The sequence below is a fragment of the Eptatretus burgeri genome, chromosome 4 (assembly GCF_056783735.1).
Source record: "Eptatretus burgeri isolate ZD-2024b chromosome 4, Ebu_testis_v1, whole genome shotgun sequence".
NCBI lineage: Eukaryota > Metazoa > Chordata > Myxini > Myxiniformes > Myxinidae > Eptatretus > Eptatretus burgeri.
The window spans coordinates 16,125,866-16,141,993 of record NC_140964.1 but is presented as its reverse complement, the minus strand read 5'-3'; the positions used below and the strand labels follow the sequence as shown (position 1 = coordinate 16,141,993).

General features: G+C 43.2%; 2 protein-coding genes across 2 annotated transcripts in view; one reads left to right on the top strand and one right to left on the bottom strand.

The window, feature by feature from the left end:
• Positions 1–16,128, bottom strand: part of LOC147027536 (homeobox protein Hox-A4-like) — a 253,909-nt gene that overhangs the window by 54,190 nt on the left and 183,591 nt on the right. The window lies entirely within an intron of this gene.
• Positions 1–16,128, top strand: part of LOC147027538 (uncharacterized) — a 184,303-nt gene that overhangs the window by 75,137 nt on the left and 93,038 nt on the right. The window lies entirely within an intron of this gene.

The window sequence follows — 16,128 nt, the reverse complement described above, 5'->3', positions numbered from 1 at the left end:
GAGGTACGGTCCTTCGGTAGGTTACCGCGCAAATACTTAGGTATATCGATATTCGGCGATTGACCCTGTTGTGCGCGGGTAGAATACGGACTGGGCCGTGGTGGGATTAAAAACCCACCCGTGACTGGTTTCTGGCATTGTTCCAGAAAGTCACGACTGAATTGTCCGTTCGGTGGGCGAGCAGCCGTTATTAGTTAACGCGGTCACTCGCACGCCGGGCGGGCGGAGAATTCGTAACAATATTATGAACAGATTTGGATGTTGGGCCATCTCAAATTCAGCCACTGATGGCTGTGGCAGCCATTTTCCACTGCCATCAAAAATTTGAGATGGCCCAATATCCAAATCTGTTCATAATATGATAGGCTACTGGTGTGCCTAAGATGGTGCTTTCCTCACAAAATGCACAATTGTTATGCTATATTTAGCTACGTTGCCCCACTACAGGTGGAAGTGAAACTTACAGTACCCATGCTGAACATTGCATCATCTCCTGACGATTAATGAAAAGATCAATTATTTTCACTTATTTGCACTACATTAAGTCGGTATAAAATCAAAAAAATATGAGATGTACAGGTGTCCATGTATTTAAACATTCCAGTGTTCATATACATTTCAATGTCTTGTACAATTTTAAATCCTATCCCAACAATGTACTTGTATGTAATGCATCATGACAGCAGAAATGAATGATCTGTTTGTTTTCCTTCGTTTTGCTACAGAGCCATGTGCTTGAATGAACATTATATTCTGTAAAGGTCTGAAATATATGTTATTACATGCAAATATCATGAAACCATTATTAAATCAGATTAATTATCTTAGCTAAACAAGAACTGTAGTACCCATACATTTTCATGTAGATAAAATATAGATAAATGTAGGCTGTAGTTCAAATCATGCAGATCACAGAGTATGAAAGAACTTGTCCTAGCAAGCATTATGAGACATGAATCACTCCTTCCAGGCATTTACACTGGATATATTGGTACATGTATATGAAGCTCAAAGGGGTTAAAGGGATTCTGGTAGAGTGAAATCCATGTTTATGGATTTATGGGCTGTACTATACAAAATGATGATGGTCATAACTGAAATATCCAGTAAGCTTTGACTTAAAAAAGTGCAAATTCATTAGAATGCATTTTAATGTACCCTGCCTCACGCAAGAAATTAAGAACACCAGAAACAAAATAAAAATTATTATTACTCGTGTTCACAAGCCATTCTGGTGGTAATAATTTATTGTAAGGTAAAGTTGAAAACATAAATGATGATGGGATATTTGCTTCAAGATAACAGAATATTGACAACTGGAGACTGTGAACAGCTTCCGTGTTGTTGGCTCATGCAAGCTTGCTCTGCCTGCCTGCTAAAATGGCCGCCGAGGGCATCCATTGGATACTTCACTGTTTTGCACGAGTGGGCTATCTTGCTCCGCTTTGCGATCTTTAGTTTCCACTACCTACGTTTACTGATCCTCACGATTTTTTTTCACCTCACGATTTTTTCAACAACACTTCCATTACCTGATCTGATGAAAAATCTTTCAAACAATAATAATGATAAAAAACGATCTCTTATAATGCTTCATCTTGCTCTTTCACTCATGTGGTACTCTTTAATGTATCATAATGCACTACTCTTCTTCTATTTAAACCGACTGCTCTCAATTCGACCTTTCCCTTATACCTTGCCTCAAAAATCCAACCGTTACAGCGTTTCTTCTCTCCATTCTCTTAATTCGCTTTTATTGCATCCATCAACAATTGTTTTATCACATCTCTGACCTAAAACTTAAAAAAACCCCAGTTTGCTATGAGTGTTCACTTTCCATCAACCATTCGTTTTTTTCCAACTTTAGTGCCAACTCACCCCTCTCAACCCTCACTCTCAAAGCAACCATCACACTCTTTTTCCATCCAAGCCTCCCTCTCACCTCTCTCAAAAACTCTCCCCTCACCTTTCTCCCACCATTCACCACCCTCACTCACCCTTCTCAAAGTTCCCCCCCCCCTCTCATCCACAAAGCTTCCTCCTTCCCCTGCCCTCTCACCTGCATCTCATCAGTCCACCTCCTCAAATCCTCAACTGCCTTCTGCCCCCTCTCTTGCCCCCCTCTCTGCCAGCACCACAGAGCCTTTTCTCCTCCTCATCCACCCCCTTCCCCTAGCTATTCTGCACTCCCCCACACTCTCTCAACAACTCTCCTTACCTCCCCCCTCCTCCCTTGTCCTTCCCTCCCCTTCCCCTCCTACTCCCTGCACCCAAAGCCTCCTCCCCTCCCTCTTCATTAACAGTGTGGACCTCAAATATCCGGGGCCTTCGCTCAAACCTTTCAGATCTCTCCATACAGGTTTCTACTGACAAACCAGACATAATCTGCCTAACAGAAACTTTGCTCCCTCAAGATGTCTCTGACTCCCAAGTATACTCCCCCACACCCCCAGGAATATCTCTGGCTATGGATTCCCCTCTATTCCCACCTCATGTTTAGATGTGTACTGTACTGTCCACCAAACGGTGATGACTCCATCTACACCTCACTATCCGAAAACATGGACCAACTTCTATCTTCTCATCCAAACTCTCTCTTCCTCATATGTGGCAACTTCAATTGTCATCATGCCAGTTGGTTCGGTGTGGGTACCTCTCTCACCTGTCATGGCACCTCAGCAAAAGCTTTCTGCGACTCATTGGGACTGACTCAATCGGTCAATTTCCTGATCCAGATCTCAACAAATGGTACTCTTTCTCTTCTGGATCTGATTTTGACAAATTTCCCTGAAAAGATTTGCTGTTCTTCCTCCGCTACATTCGGTTCTTCTGACCACGTCCTTGTCAAAGTGGACATCTCTCTGGCTATTATCAGAGAACCACCTCACTGCTGTCGAGTCTGGCATTCCACTCAAGTCAACTGGCAGGGTCTCCAAGCAGCCATCAAACTTATAAACTGGTCTCCTATCGCTACTTTTTATTCTGCGCTTTCGAAGAAAAGCGGGAATATTGTGATTGTCTCTGCCGTCCGTCCGTCTGTCTTACCCTGTAACTCCTCCTACACCATTTGAAATTTGGAACTTGAAACTTCAGGACATAGTAGATATATGTATGGGGAAGTGCACAACACTTTCGTATTTTTGATATGGCCCCTAGGGGCGGGGCCAGAGGGGTTGGGGTCATGGGGGTCGATAAAAAAAAATTTGTCTTGTAGCTTTTTAAATCAAACATATTCATGAGTTATACATTTAACAACATATTTTTTTAAACACATGATGATCAGAGGGTGCCTGGGGGTAGGGGTGCTTCGCAGATCCAGGGTCAAAATAGCTCCTCCTACACCGTTTCAGATAGGAACTTGAAACTTTGGGACATAGTAGATGTATGTATAGGGAAGTGCACAACACTGTCGGATTTTTGATATGACCCCTAGGGGCCAGGCCAGAGAGGGTGCGGTCATGGGGGATGATTTTTATTTTTAAGTGTATTTACCATTGTACATGGTAAATTCTTTTATAAAGAACTGACTTATGTGGCCCCCATGAGTGACAAACAGTCACAGGTTTTACTGTTTTTATCTAATTGATTATTAATAATTATTAATAATATTATGCACAGTTCTATATTGCTGGACAGTGTTAAATTAATGTTTCATGAAATGTTGACATGCTTGCAATAACTTCTGATTGAGTAAACGTAGTAAGTCTTTGGTTATAAAGCACATCAAATAGAAAAGAATAGTCAATCCATTTTGCAAGATAAAATTTCAGCTAGTGTTAATGGGACAAAGCAGTGCGCACGGGAATATGCGATGGTTCCAACATCAACTCATCCTGGGAATTCTTTCAAAGAAATTTGCTCTCCCTCATGCACAGATTTATCCCCTCTCGTCTTCAGTTGTCCGACCCTTCCTCCCGCCCATGGTTCACTGAAGCTTGTGGCGAGGCATTTGTCCTGAAACAACTTGCCTTTGCCTCGTGGAAAGCAAAGCCAACTGAGGGTAATCTCAGTTCCTTCCATAAAGCTCGGAACAAGTGTGTATCTACCCTCAGGAGAGCCAGAAAACAACATCTTTCCAAGCTCAAGTCTGAACTTTCAAACATCTCTCCCTCCTCCAAATCCTGTTGGCATCTAATCAAATCTGTTTCTTGTGTATGTTCCCCCTCCATCCCCTCCCTTACCTCAAATGGCTGCACTGCTTATACCGCACGTGAAAAGGCTGAATGCCTAAACTCGGTGTTTGCATCAAAATCTTGTGTCTAAAACCCATCACTTTCTCTACCCACCTTACCCAGTCACACCCAACTGTCCCTGTACTCTGTGTCCTTTTCTCCTGACAAGATGGACAGCTTGCTGTCAAACCTCGACTCAGATTCTACAACCGGTCCAGAGGGAAACCCACGTGTCCTAAAAACCTGCTCCTTTCCTCTTGCTTAACCTCTCTCTGTCTATTCACCCTCTCATTTGCTCAAGATCATCTGCCATCTGCTTGGAAATCAGCAAACATTACTGCCCTGCATAAAAAGGTGCATAAACAGATCCCTGCAACGACAGACCAATCAGCCTTCTCCCAATCATCAGCAAGGTTATGGAATCCATCATCGCTTCAGACATCAAATCCTTCCTCTTCTCCAATGGCTTGATTTCCGATCATCATTTTCGGTTTCAGAACAGGTCACTCTTCCCTGGATATGCTGCTTCTGCTCTCCCAACAATGGATGGAGGTCCTCAATGCTGGACATGAAATCAGAGCCATATCCCGAGACATATCGCGTGCTTTTGACACGGTCTGGCACCCTGCCCTACTCACCAAACTCTCTTCCTATGGTATCCAAGGCCATCTCCACTCATGGCTCATGGACTTCCTCTCCTGTGGAGTTAACCTTGTGGGCCTAATTGGAGTTGTTTCATCCTCTTTTCCTGTCCAGGCTGGAGTTCCTCAAGGTAGCATTCTGGGCCCTGTTCTTTTTCTGGTTTTCGTCAATGATCTCTCTGACTCTGGAAAATCCTCTTTATCTCTTTCTGATGACTCCACCCTCTGCCGAACCATCGGTCATCCCTCAGACCGGCAAGCAGCAGCTTCTTCGCTCACTGCATATCCGGATAAAATCACAAACTGGTCCAACACGTGGAACATGTCTTTCAATCCGGACAAATCTCACACTCTCCCTATGTCTCTCCGAAAGGACCATTTGGAACCCCCCCCCATCTACTTTCTCAGCAATAATCTAGAAGAAGTCCTTTCTTTAAAGCTTCTGGGTCTCACTATCTGCCATGATCTTTCCTGGGAAAGCTACATTTCAAACCTGGCATCCAAAGCCATTCGCCGACTGGGAAGGCTCCATCATGCACAGTCCTTCCTCGCCCACCTGAGCTCCTGACCACTTACAAAGCTTTCGTCCACAGCCTGATGGAGTACTGTTCTCCCCTCGTGCTGGTGCTCCTGCCTCCCACCTTTATCAGCTTCATGCTGTGGAAACCAAGGCATTTCAGATCATTGGCATCTCCCGCGATGAGGCCGAGTCCTTGGGCCTCTCACTCTCTAACCGCAGGCAGGTCGGTGGTCTTTTTGTCTTCTACCTTCTCCTCTCCATTCCTGCCCCCGCTGTTCTCTCTGCGATTTGTCCCCACCACATTTCCGCAGGGCGATCAAGGTCCGCCAACAACCCCGTTCTGGTAACATTACCAAAATCACGAATCACTGCTCACCTTCACTCTTTCATTCCTCTTTTTCCCCACCTTTGGAATAAACTCCCTCACTCTATTCAATCCCATTCTTCCCTCCAGGCTTTCAAAACAGCTGTTCACCACCACCTCTTATCATCCCCCATCCAAATCCTCGATCTTTTCTACCCCCGATAATCCACCCAAGCCCACCTCCTTCAAATTCCCTGCTTTCCTTCTTGAAAGTCCCTGTAATGTCCATCTTGTGTTCCCCATGTTCCCCATCCCATCCCTCTCCCTTCCACAGATATCCTAATGTCTCTGTTCCCCACTGTTTTGTCCTTCCCACTCCCTCCCCTCCTGTTTCATGCCCCCCCCCCCTTTGATGTGCGTTGTGTGTTAGCTCTCATACGAGCCTCGACAAGGTATACAAAAAAAAGTAGTTTTGGTGTGGTTGGTGTTGACACACAGATAGATACACACACACGGATAGAAAGACAGACAGACAATGACATTTATTTATTAGATTAATTGATCATTAATACATGTACAATACTAACATAGTAGGAAAAAAAGGAACAAGGCAGAGTCGGGGGGCCGAAGAACAGGCCTACCTCTCGAGGAGAAGGGCGAAGAAAGACTCAAAGATTGATCAAGCTTTGCAGCTTGAGAGGGTTACAAAACCTGTGCGGGGCTAGATCGATTAGTATTATTATTATTCGCACAAACTTGAAACTTATCTCACCTTTCTCTCCTCTCATCCTTCCCTCTGTCATTCCTTTTGCTTTGCTTGCATTCCTTCTTTCAGTCTCCATTGAGCTATGCTGATTTATTTCTCATCACACCATTCATTTTCATCATTCATTCTTTCCTGCAACTTCCATCTCTGTTCTTTCACCCATTATTTCTTTGCTTTCCTCCCTTGCACACCTTTGATTTCACGTCTCCACATCTGATAGCTCAATTAATGGAGATGCATTAAATACATGCCGTGAGTAACATCACTGCTCCATGGCGAAACACCGGTGCTGTGGCTGTGTGAGGAGCAAGAAGGGAGCGAGTATGGAGGGTCCTGGTTTCAGTCAGCATGTGGGAACCAGTCAACAAGCGTAAACTGTGCATGGAGTGTGTGTGTGTACACACACACACACACACACACACATACATGTATACGAACGGGGTGTGCTAACACATTGTGCAAGCATATGAACCATCCTTCCCCATTGCCTCGGGTCACTCACCTGCATGTGATTTTTCATTTATTTATTTTCTTTCTTTTTATTTATTTATATTTTCACTTATGGTTATTGTCTGACAATTCTGTGACATTTTCCAGTGCACCGGCTTTGATGTCCATCGGCATGCAAAATTTCAGCATTCTACAGTCACCCGGAAGGCACCAATCTTTAATATCAGTCAATAAGTGAGTGAGTCAATGGTTCGAAAGAGCTTTATAAACAGCAGTTCACATAACTGGTACTCAGGTACTCATGCGCAGTAAAAACAAAAACTAAATGCATATTTCAAAGATGCTCTGAAAGCTCAAAGGTGTACTAGCACAACAGAGGAAGGTTTTGATGGAAGGTTTTCTCAGCTCATGTAGGTGAGATTCGTCTGTGATAATTCTGATAAATTGATATTCTGTAGTCTGATTTCAAAATTTAAGTGCACAAAATTAAGCTTATAAATGATAACATTATAATTTACAAGTTATATTATAACTTACAAGGTAAAAGAAAAATAGATCAAAGGAGAACACGTGAGCAAAAAGGAGGAAGAGGAGGTTTTCTCAACTCTTGTAAGATTGTTCCGTGACATTTTTGATTATTGACATACTGTGATTTCAAAATTAAGTTTATAAATGATAACATTATAATTTACAAGTTATATTATTGGTTTATAACTTAGAAGATAAAAAAAAATAGATCTAAGGCGAACATGCGAGCAAGGAGGGAGGTTCAGGAGCATCCAGAACGAAAAAAGAGTGGCTTGTGAGTGTCTCTTCTGGAGTGGACATTCTGAGAGAGTGCTTTCAGAGAACAAAATTAAGTTTAATTAATTAATCTCGCTTACTTCTGAGAGAGCACACTAAGCTGAGAGGTGCTTGGGAAAGCAGATGAGCACGCAGAAAGCTGACTTTTTCTTTTTCATGAGTACTAAACCATTTCTGCTGATACTAATTGGAGAACCAAATCAAAAATAATTGTGTGAACCTCTGTTTACATATTGAATATATAAACAGTAAACCCTCTAATATCACAGGGGTTAGGTTCCTGGAAAATGGCGCGATAGTTAAAACTGTGATCGTGGAAACCAAGGGCCAATGGGTGGGTAGAGGGGGGTTCCATTCCGGAACTTCAAGAAAATATCGAGTAAGATCGACGGCAGCCAGAAATGGACAGATTACAATTGAAACAAGAAAAAGAGCAATCATAGATTGCAGACCCCCACCAGGACTTGTTTTGTCTGGTATTTATGTACTGGTGTGTTATGTAATTAATGAGACAAAATTAGAACTGCCACTTTATAACTGCTGGCAGTGATGACCGGGTACCAAGATGTCCCGCTTTGATGCAACCCCACTTTGATCAAACACCTGACCCTGACCCATGACGTTTATAATTATGCAGTTGAATTTAGAATGTGATTAAAATTAATTCATTTCAAATCAAATGGAAGACCAAATAGGTACAGTCCTGCATTGGAGTCATCAGAAGGAACCCAAACAAGCAAAAAAAAAAAACCAAAGATGAAGTCATCAGGAGGAACCTGGATAGGATTCACATTTCAGCTGCTACTCCTCTCCCCTCAAACCCAACCAGGCACAGCCAAGTGAGCCTGATTCAAAAAAACAAAAAAAAAAAAAACAAAACCAAAAGAAAGCAGATTAAAAAAAAAATTCTGGCTGCCAGACCATGTGTCTGATCAGGAAGAAATTTAAAACATATAATCCCCATCACTACCAGATCATAATCATGAAGTTTCATGTCGATTGATTAAGCGATTCAAGATATATAATTTTAGGCATGTGACTTGTCAATGATTCGTGAATACCCTGGTATCCCCAAGACCTGTGGAACATTTGTGTGAAGTTTCCCCTCGATCTGTCCTGCCATTCTGGCGAAGATTTTTTTTATAGGTTTTAGGGTAAATCCAACATGGCTACCAAACCATGTGACCGATGACATCATATGTGTGGAACGTTTTGTGCCTCATGGATAGGCGGTCATAACTGAAAAGTTTTGCCTCATCTGTTCAGTCACTTCAGAGAAGAAGATTTTTGAAGGTTTTAAAACAAATAAACAATATGACTGCTGAATCACATGTACAATCACATCATCAATTTTTTTTTCTGTGGACCATTTTATCCCTAGATGACCCTCAAAAATTTTCATACTGATCAGATGTAGCATTCTACATATGCAATTATGACATCATAACAAAGGCACCTATGACGTCATGAAAATCACACTTGTTCCCCTTGAGGAGTACTTGCCATATGCCAAGTTAATTTTTTTTCCTTGATGCGGTTTCAGATACAGAGGTCCAAAGTTTTTCCATTTTTCCAATATGGCTGCCACAACACGTGACATATGACGTCATACTTATCAACACGACATTCCACTTGAATCATCGCTCCTTTAGTGAAAATTTATTCTCCATCCGAGAAGCGGTTGCTGAGAAAACACTAAAGTTCTGTGAAAACAAACAAACAAACGGACCCAAATGCAATACCATCTCCTTCGGTGTGGTTAAACACGTAATATATATATATATATATATATATATATATATATATATATATATATATATATATATATATATATATATATATATATATATATGTACGAGCGATACCCGTGCACATGCACGGGATAGCAGTACAACATAGCTGGTAGCAGACAACAGACCGTACACGGGGAATGACAAAAATACGCATTGTGCAAAATGCAAGTGGTACTATGGAACGCCAAGACTTCCCAAACATTGTCGGCATGTCCGCTAAGTTCCACAGCAATTTCATAGGGATCGTGTGACGGCGAGCCGAGTTTTTAGTGTGCTAGCTTGGTATAATAATAGAGACATATATATATATATATATATATATATATATATATATATATATATATATATATATATATATATATATATATATACATCATGTTAACATTGAGATAAACTCCCTGACCCAGAGTAGATCTTAACCTTAGCCACCGTGACATGGAGTCGATCTCTGAGTTGACATCCTCTTCCAAAACAATCCCGTCTCTTTGACATTTCAAACCTGCTCCGGCATAAATCCATTCACCTCGATTAATTCCATGAGCCATTGTTGAATTGGAGCCTTCGTCCCGGTTGCCTTGTGAAAATGTTTGTAAATCCACAGTGGGTTCTGCCATACACCGGTCCACTCAAAGGCATTTTTTTTTCTGTTTGGTGCTCCATCTAAACATGAAGTGCCTTTTCCATCCTTTCCATAAGAGGATCACGGGACTGGAATGAGCCTTTTGCGCTTTGCTGGCAGGAACCCTTGCACGGATATTCGACTCACGGTTACAAGTGATTCATTGATCCCATAATGGCAGCCCACAAATTCCGCACTTGCACCTCTTGCCGACGTATCTTGCAACTCGAATATCATAAACTTTCTCTGCCTTTTGGCACGATTAATTTTGTCCGTCGTTTTACGTTTGGGCACCATTATTAACTGTTGTGTGTCAACTCGATCTTGATGATCGCAATCTAGATCTTGTAGATGTGTGTCAATGCAATCAATGACTCGTCTCAGCTCAAAAACCGTGATTGGCCGAAATTAAATACCGCAATAACGAAATTCTTGTAGATATAGTATTACAGGATATCTGGATGTCATTTCCTGTTCAATGACGATTCCTCATTAATTTTAGCTTTGTTCCATATGCTGGTCTTATTACTACAATTAATGGTGAGTACGAAACAATAAATGGCTCGTAATGGGAGGTAATTGTTCACAGGGACGCAATCAATGACTCATCTCAGCTCAAAAACCGTGATTGGCCGAAATTAAACACCGCAGTAACGAAATTGGAGCATAATAGGTTGCCTGCGATTGGAGGAAACCCACCATATTGGAACCCACGATATTTTGAGGGTTTACTGCATATACAGGGTGGTGCAGAGCCGACTGATACATTTCAGACCGCTCTTCTGTCCGAGGTGTGGGGTGGGAAATTTTGCAGTTGTGGGACCATTTTTCTGAGACAATGCTCTGCACCTGGTGGAGACCACCTTCCTGATGTTATCTACCATAAATAATAAAATTGCAAGCTTTGAACATAAACCTCGTGTGTTTCAATTATTGCATATCCAAATGTGTCAGTCGGCTCAGCACCACCCTGTGTGTATGTATGTATGTATGTATGTATGTATTTATGTATATATATAATAATATATATTATTATATGTAATGTATTCAATAGTCGGAGACGAAGACTCTGAAGTGGGAATAACAGGTTTATTCCAGGCCACGGGCACAACACAGCACAGCACAGCATCGGGTCATGGGTGGGTCACATGACTCCTCTTAACCACGCCCCAGTGCACCCATGTATGCATACATTAGCACAACTACTGATATAGCTCATCTCCCCTCCCCCTTTATTTTATTTTTATTTTTACAAATCAAGACGCTCAGGAGGTTTGCAGACACAAGCTGATCTAAGGGTGAGTGGAGGACTGTCCTTGCTTGCAACTGCTGTGGGTTTTTCAATAAGGGGTACATGGTCGGGAAGGAGTTCGGGTACATTGATGGGTGAAAAGCTTTCATGAGGAAACACCTCAGGTTCAAACGCAGGGGGTGTTGATACAGGAGTGGGTGACAAAGGCACTTGAGCCGGTTCAATCCTCGGCTCCCCATGACGTAACCTGAGTTGGTCAACATGTTTACGCATGCATCTACCATCGCACAACTTCACAAGAAACATCATTTCACCAATGTTATCGATAAGGATGTCAGATAACCACTTGGTTCCACATCCGGAGTTCAACACGTATACAGGATTGTTGATCTGGAAGTTGTGGTGTGGAGACGTTTGGTCGTGATTAGGTTTCTGTTGATGCTTGTTTTTCTCGACCTCGACCGTTACGTCCGGGTGCACTAATGATAACCGTGTTGTCAATTCACGACCCATCAGAAGCTTGGCAGGTGAGCAAACGATGGTTTGATGTGGTCTGGTGCGGTAGTTGAGCAACACACGGGTGAGGCGAGATTGAATGGAGCCTTTCTTGACGTGGCTTCAACCATTCTTGATGATCTGAACAGCACGTCCGGCTTGACCCTTACTGGCAGGTCTGTCTGGGGCAGATGTGTCATGCTTAATGCCATTCATTTTACAAAAGTTCTGAAACTCTGAACTCATAAATGACGATCCATTATCTGATACAATGAAGTTTGGAAAATCATGTTGTGTGAACATGGTACGTAGTGCTTCAATTGTTACAGCAGAGAATGAGGATGGCACCACAAGAGCTTCATTCCATTTAGAGTGGGCATCAACTATGATAAGGAAAAGCTTCCCTTGAAATGGACCAGCATGGTCGATGTGTTGTCTGGACCATGGTTTTGATAGCCATGACCACATCGCCAATGGAGACTGTGGCGTTATCTTGGCATCGGCTTGACAAGTGTAACAATGGCGTGCACTGGACTAAATATCACTCTCCAAACCAGGCGACCAAACATGGGCTCAGGCAATCGCCTTCATGGTGACTATGCCTGGATGAGCATTGTGGAGTTCACTGATAATTTTCCTGTGGAGTTTCGGCAGAATTATCACTCGGCTACCCCAAAGCAGGCTGTCTGCATCAATAGAGAGCCCATCCTTCCGGATGAGGTGCTGTTTTACCCCTTCCGGTAGTGATGCCCAATCACCTGACATAACACAGCATTTCATTTGTGACAAATCTGGATTGCTATTGGTATCACAAGCAATCTGCTTAGCAGTTACGGGCGCCTCATTGTGAATGACGTTAGCCATGAGATGAACACTATCACCAGATTGTGGAGGTTCTGGGATGGTTACGGGAAGTGGCAAGTGACTGAGCGCGTCAGCACAGTACATTTCCTTACCCGGGCGGTAAACCAATGAATAGTCATAACCGCCAAGGGTCAACGCCCAATGTTGTACACGACCTTATGATGTGGGAAGCATGGCTCTGGTTTCTTCCTGGAGACCTAACAAGGGTTTGTGATCAGTCTCATTGGTAATACGTCTTCTAAAGACATATTGGTGCATCTTTAAGGTGCCCCAGACACACGCTAACGCCTCTCATTTTACTTGAGCAGAGCGACGTTCAGTGTCAGATAGGGTTTGTGATGCATACGCAACAGGCTGGAGATTACCGGTTCCATTTATTTGCAACAACGCAAACCCAATGCCACATGAAGATCTATCACAACTGAGAACAAGTTCATTGCATGGCTCGTAATGGACAAGTAATGGTGAGGACAGCATGGTTTTAGCGGCCTTGAACGCTCTTGTTTGGGCAGATTCCCATTTCCAGACAATGCCTTTCCTGAGGAGAAGATGCAGAGGCTTGATGGATGTGCTTAGTTGAGGCAGGAAATTACCAAAGTAGGTCAACATACCCAGGAATGCACGAAGTTCTGAAATGTTTTGTGGCGTTGGTGCATTCGCAATTGCTTCAACTTTGCTCGGAGAGGGCAAAATGCCTTGACAGGAGATTTGATGACCCAGGTATTCGACTTCACATGCCATAAAGGTACACTTCTCACACCTCAAGCGTAATCCAGCTTGTGACACCCAATTGAGGACTTTGTTTAGGTTCTCGAGATGTTGACGTTGTAACTTGCCAATCACTAGTATGTCGTCCTGGAATACGACTGTCTTTGGTACAGTTTTCAATAATGTCTCCATCTTGCGTTGGAAGATTGGTGCAGCAGAGCGTATGCCAAATGGGCATCTGTTGTACATGTAGAGGCCTCGATGAGTGCCGATGCATGTCTAGGGCTTGGAGGAATCATCATCCAGTTCCATTTGAGGATCAGCATTGGTCAAGTCAAGTTTAGTGAATGACTGGCCACCCATGAGAGTGGTGAACAGATCCTCTGCTTTGGGCAAAGGGTAGCCATCCAGCTTTGAATAGCGGTTGATCGTCGTTTTGTAGTCCCCACAAATGCGCACTTTTCCATCTGCTTTGAGTATCGGAATGATAGGTGCTGCCCAGTCGGAGTACTCGACTCGTGAGATGATGCCCTCACTCTGCAGGCGGTCAAGCTCACATTCGATCATTGATCGCAGCATGTAGGGCACAGGTCCAGCCTTATGGAACAAAAGCTGAGCATCTGCAAAGGTGCCAGCACCATCGTTGAACAGGCCAGGGTACTTGTTGAGCACGGTATCGTATCTAGCATCAGAGTTGGAGACATTACATCACTCCCTGCATGATTATTCTTAACCAATCTCGGCCTAAGAGGGTTTGTCCTTCTCCAATTACTATCAGTCATTGGAGGACATGAGTTCTGTTTCTATATCCTCCAGTCACGTTAGCTGAGCCAACTACAGGAACCACCTCCTTGGTGTATGTTCTCAAGTCAATAGATACAGGTCGGAGTGCAGGAGCCTTTCTCAGAGTGTAGATGGAGGTGAACTTGCTCTCACTCATAATTGAACTGGAAGCACCGGTATCAACTTCCATCCTCCCCGGGATCTTATCGATTGTTACTTCAACTATAATTGGAGCATCGGAGCTCTTTGTTCCAACAGAGAAAACCTCATAAAATTCCTCACTTGACTCTCGGCTGCAGGCTGTGCTCTGTGACCTATCGTCCCCTACATCACGATTCACCCTTAATGTGATAATCAGGAGACAAGTTATTTGACTTGGATCAGGAACAACGACACTTCAAGTGTCCTCGCTTACCACAGTTGTCACAGGTATGATTCTTGTACCGACATTGGAAAGCTTGATAATAACCACTACAGCGTGAACAAGTTACCCCAACCTTCCGGGTCGATTCAGAAATGTCAGAAGGTGGAGGTGAATTTGTTGGCTTGCTAAAACACTTTTCCTTGGAGCCAAAGGTTACCTTGTTAACCGATGCGTCCTGCTGGATAACTTTTGACTTGTTAGAGATCACACGCAGGCTCTCGGAAGTTTGCGTACACGCATTGGCTATTTCCATGACTTTAGCCAAATTGGGGTCTGATTCAGGAAGGAGTTTCCACAGAATTGAGTCGTCGATTATACAATGCAGATTATAAAGAAATCATGTAAAATCTCTTCGAGTTTATCTGTAAACTCACAATGTTCGGCGAGTCGGCCTAAATCAGCCACAAACTCAGATGCTGACTGTCCATCTTGATGATGGTGGGTATAAAATTTATATCTTGAGACGATCTTACCCGGTTTAGGGAGATAATGTCTTTTCAAGAGATTGACTAGCTCTTCATACGACTTGTCAGAAGGTTTGGCTGGGGCAAGAAGATCTTTTACGAGGCTGTACGTCGAGGCGCCGCATACGGTCAATCATACAGCTCACCGCCTTTTAGTGTCCTCATCAGTGTCCATTTTGTTTGCCACGAAGTACAGCTGCAGACGATCAGTGTAGTCTTCCCAATCACCCCCCACTGCATATTCTTGCAATATGCCAATGCATGAAGACATCCTCGTTGCCACTGTAATGTATTCAGTAGTCAGAGACAAAGACTCTGAAGTGGGAACAAGTTTATTCCCAGCCACAGGCACAACACAGCATTGGGACATGGGCGGGTCACATGACTCCTCTTAACTGCGCCCCGTTGCACCCATGTATGCAAGCATTAGCATATTAGCATAACTACTGATACATCTCACTATATATGTATATATGTATACAGAATATGAGAGTGAGGTGCATCTGCATATGTCAGTGTGAAGCCTTTTTTTGATTTATATACGAGCAGAGTACCCACCCTATGGGCGATCTTGTTCCAAGCATGCAACACGTTCTTCTGACGCATACCTTTGTTTTGGGGGTGCATAGGCAACTGGCAGTTCTGTATACGAAAAAAAAAATAACCACTGAAGTTACGTGCAAGAAGCAAAAACATATCCACTGCTTATGATTCAAAATACCTCACTGCACTGGAAAATGTGGGGACAGGAATACCAACTGCATTGTAAATGGTGGAGACTTATAATACCCTCCCCCACCTGGAGGTGGTGCTACACGATACGATACACATTTACATAGGGAATTTGCGTCCATCACCTCCCCCAAGACCACTGGCAAAGATAAAAACACCCCTATACATTAATTGGTGTCATCTGATCCTATGAAGCAATAAGCCATGAGCCAGACCCAGTAATTTTTGGCCACCGGTACTATCAGAGAGGAATAATGCTCATCATAACTTTGACAGGGTCAGAGATCCGAGATCCGGTACCATCCGAGAGGAATAATGCTTGGCGTCATAACTCAGG